Below are 4690 nucleotides of genomic sequence, written 5' to 3'. Positions count from 1 at the left end.
GCCGGCGGCTGGCTGGTGCTCAGATGTGTATTCTTTCCTTGGCTTTCTCTCACTTGTCTAACTCTCTGTCCTGTGATGGCACACTTGGTGTGTTTCTCTGGCTTAGGACTGTTCACTGGAACTCTAAAACTGCTTTCTATGCGAGAGCTTGTTCAGCTTCCAGCTTCTCCTCCGCCATCTTCAGGAAAATCTTTCTTAACTATTCAAAACACCAAACATTTTCAGTAGAATAGTATCTAATACATTACTATGAAAAGATAGTTTTAACTTATTGAGAAGATAATGTGTTAATTTTGCTTTTAAAGCATTTATCTAAATCAGCTTAATGAAGATTCAAGGCTGAGATAGATGGAATTATTCTGAATTGAGCCAGTTGTTCTAGTATTATGTTAATTATGAGTCTTGAACTAGCCATCTCTTAATTTACAGTATTATTTTTTCATGGTAATTAATGCTTGATTTTATGATGGCAATTTTCAAGAAGAATTTTCATGCTTGTCCATGTGAGGATGTCAGTTGTTCAATATCACCAAGTTTATCTTTAAGCATGGTCTAACCAGATTATTCAGTTTTTCTCAGAATTAATGCAGAATTATCAGCCTTTATTTTGAGTGTGGAGAGAGAACATAGATGTATCCTTAAACCATAAATGGTTCCTAAAAAGCAATACGGGTCAAAGGAGCTTGTTTGTAATAATGATAATTAGGGAACATTTGGAAAAGCTTTTCAGTTTGACATAATAGACATTAGTTATGTATTTTTATTAAACACTTGAATTTTGGCTAATCTGAAAGGAGATGTGCTACATGTAATGTGACATATATTGTGATCTGTAAAAAATGCAAAAATATCCAATATTACAATATTTTGTGTATATTTAACTAAATAACATTTAAATCAACCAAATAGTTAAGTTTTAATGTGGCAACAAGAAAGTTTAAAATGCAAACATGGCTAGGATTTCTACTGAATAACCACACCCCAGAAATTGGCACTATTCTGACAAGCTTTACTTTAAGTGATCTGTTTACTGAAACAATTGAAAGAATTCTAATAATTCTCATCTTTCTCCCTATTTTTAATGAAATCATTAGACAAAAAAAAAGACCAGTGCCTGTTTGCAACATGCCACAATCATCCTACAACTTCTAAAAAGATAGCAGCTCTTAGTATAGAGTGACTCTTTTTCTGTGGTAATTTATCAGGCTCTAGAGAAAATCATACTGGTATATAGAAATTCTAAGTGGAGAATTGAATTTTAAAAGTTAAACAGAAATTGTTAATGTGTGCTCAATTTAGTATTTTTGGCTTATTTTTAAGTAAATGCCATCTACAAAACCCTTAGGTCAGAAAATTTTGATTTTTGTATTTGTGAACATTTCTATACACACTTTGAGGTAAATGTATTTTCTTATCTTTTGGGAAATACATAGAGTGAGATTGCTGGGTCATAAGGTAAATGCACATTTGTCTTTACAAAGAAGAGCAAAAAGTGTGTTTCAAAATGACTATGCCATTATGTATTATCAATGAAAATGTAGGAGAGTGCCAGTGGCTTTATTTTATAAAGTTTGATATTTTCTGGCTCTAAAATGTTTTTGTTATTCTAGTGGCCATGACAGTGGTATCTAGTTGTGGTTTAATTTGCATTTCACTGAGGACCTAGAATATTGGTGATCTTTAAGAGTACTTAATTGTCATTCATATTTCTTCCCTGACGAAGTGTTCATTTTTCCTGGGATGTTTGTTATCTTGTTATTGAGCTGAACAATATATATTCTTAACCAATCTTGATATACAATGTTTTTGCATTTTTCTGTAATAGCCTTTTGTTACTCAGTACACATAAATTCACATTAGGTTTTTAAATTTTTTAAAATTGTAAACCCATGTACAGAGGGGTTACAGTTACATGAGTAAGATAATGAATACTTTTCCTATCTAGTATTGTTACCTTCTCCTTTGTTTTTCCCCTACCACCCCTTCCTTTCCACCTCCTTAACTCATCCCTCTCCCCCAGCCCCAAAGTTGTAAAGTTCATTTTCAACATAGTGTCTTGTATGTCCCATTGTTACAATGGGTCAACCTGTATCCTTGTGTCAGTATTTTATTATTTCCCTTCCCCTCCCCAAATTATAACAATGTATATACATCACTTAATAGTTAATAGTTTTTGCACCATTTTTTTGTTTGCTTTTTTTTTTTGGTCATGGTTCTTGAACTCAGGGCCTACATGCTGTCCCTGAGCTCTTTCACTAAAGACTAGTGCTCTACCATTTTGAGCCACAGCGCTACTTCTGATTTTCTGGTGGTTATTTGGATATAAGTGTCTCAAGGATTTTCCTGCCCAGGCTGGCTTTGAACCGGATCCTCATATTTCAGCATCTTGAGTAGCTAGGATTACAGGCTTGAACCACTAGTGCCTGGCTTAAAATTTTTGTGTAAGTAAGTTCGGTGTCTGTAGCTCACAGCTGTCATTTTAGTGACTCAGGAAGGTAAGGTCTAGAGAATTGCAGTTTGAAGCCAGCCTGTGTAGAAGTCCATGAGAGTGTATCTTCAGATTAACCAGAGAAAAGCCTGTTCAGTGGCATGCATCCCAGCTACTCAAGAGGTTGAGGCAGGAGGATTGCTTGAACCTGGGAGTTCAAAGATTGGGTAACATAGAAATATTATTCTTTCTATTTTTTCTAAAATAGGCTTTTACTGGCTTATCTGATGTTGTTAGCCTACACATTTTCAATTTTGTTTTGAAACTTACATGCTATGAATATAAAGATGATTAAGTCAGCAATAAATTGCACATTGGGAGATTTTGAAATGCTTCTTATTTACAGTCTCTTTTGCAGTGTATTTCCGTCAGTGAAATTGGGAGGGATGGTATTTAGCTCTATATTCCTTAGGGTTATGTCTTTGACAATGTCATGAAGTTCAGCCTCTAACCAATGTTTAATTGCTATTTGCATAAACCCAATTTCAGGCTATTAACCTTTAAGGGAAATTAGAAAGCTTCTTTCCAAGGAATTTCCTGAGGAAAAGAATACTCTTGTAGATGCTTTTTAAACATGATGGTTCTTATGGAGGCTGAAAGAGGGATAAGGAAAGCAAAGATGAGGAAGAACAAAGTAAATGAATGAATCTGTGCAGAGCTATGAGTGATTGAAGATTGAAATGACTTTAAGCTTCACCAAGCAGACTTTGAACCTACTTTTGTAAGGGATACTAAATACTGAAAAAATTAAACGCTGGTTTTAGTCAGAACTTTATGTCATCATTATTGGTATTTTAGGATGTCAGTTTGAACTCTGCTTTTATTTTAAGGTTATCTGTCTATTAATGAAATCTAACCACGTTTATTTCTAGTTTACTTCAAAGATATCTCAAATGTTCTACAAAATGGCTAATGCAAATTCAAATTTCAAACTGACTTTAGAAAGATGGGTACTTGTTGTGAGTTTGGAATGTGGACATATGAGAATCTGAAGTTCTGGTGGAAGTTGTTTACAGTTGTTCTTGCACATGCTTGTGAATCACATAGCTGTGGTTGGCTAGAACTGTCTGGTTATAAGCTAGGTGGTGCCTGTGGTTCATGTTTGTAGTCCTAGATACTTAGGAAAGTGAGACCTGAGGATTGTGATTTGAAGCCAGCCCGGAAGGGATAGTCCTCCATGGGACTTTTATCTACAGTTAACCAGTAAAATTCTGGAAATGAAGCTGTGGCTCAAGTGGTAGAGTGTCAGCCTTGAGAGAAAAAGCTAAGAGACAGAACCCAGGCCCTGAGTTTAAGTCCCAGTACTAGTGTACACAAAACAAACTGTTTACAAAAGAAATCACTTTTTAGGTCCTCCAAGCCATCTTAGTGGATCAAGTTATCTCTATTACCAGATAAACAAATAGTCCCTGGCAGACAATTTATGTGACAGAAATTCCCCCAAGGATGAGCTACTTAAAACAAAAGAACCAGTTGTGGGTTCTTTTTTTCCATATATATATTTATTGTAAAAATACTGTGCAGAGGAGTTACAGTTACATAAGTAACATAAGTAGGGTAATGAGTACATTTCCTATTGAGCATTGTTACCTCCTTTGTTTTTCTCCTACCATCCCTTCCCTCCCCATCTTCCCAACTCCTCTTCACCCTTCTCCGGGAAGTTGAAGTTTGTTTTCAACATAGTATAGTACATCTCATTGTTACAATGAGTCAACTTGTATCCTTGTTTCAGCATTTTGTTATTTCCCTTTCTCTCCCCAAATTAGAAAAACATATATACAAGATGCAGGACATGGGAATCAAATATAGTGAAAACAAGGGTTATACCATAGGGAAACATACATAAGAAACAAAAAAAAATCACATGGTACATTATAAATACATTATAACAACAGCAAGAAGGATAAAACCACTTGTGTCCATATCTTGAGGTTCATTTTGCTTAGCATTCTCTTATAAGGTCACAAGTACATAGCTTTTGAGGTTTTCCCCTTGTCCTAGATATATACTAGTTATTGCAAATAAGGGAAACCATGGAACCTATGTTTCTTTGGGTCTGGCTTACTTTATTTGTTCCTCAAAATACTCCACATACAGCTCCCCTAATACCCAGCAATCCCACTTTGGGGCATTTACCAAAACGATCACAAACAAAGTCATAACAAAGCTACCAGCACAACTATGTTTATTGTAGCCTTATTC

The sequence above is a fragment of the Dipodomys ordii genome, unplaced genomic scaffold (genome assembly GCF_000151885.1).
Source record: "Dipodomys ordii isolate 6190 unplaced genomic scaffold, Dord_2.0 Scaffold1, whole genome shotgun sequence".
NCBI lineage: Eukaryota > Metazoa > Chordata > Mammalia > Rodentia > Heteromyidae > Dipodomys > Dipodomys ordii.
The sequence above is the reverse complement of the archived record's forward strand: the minus strand, read 5'-3'. Positions refer to the sequence as shown.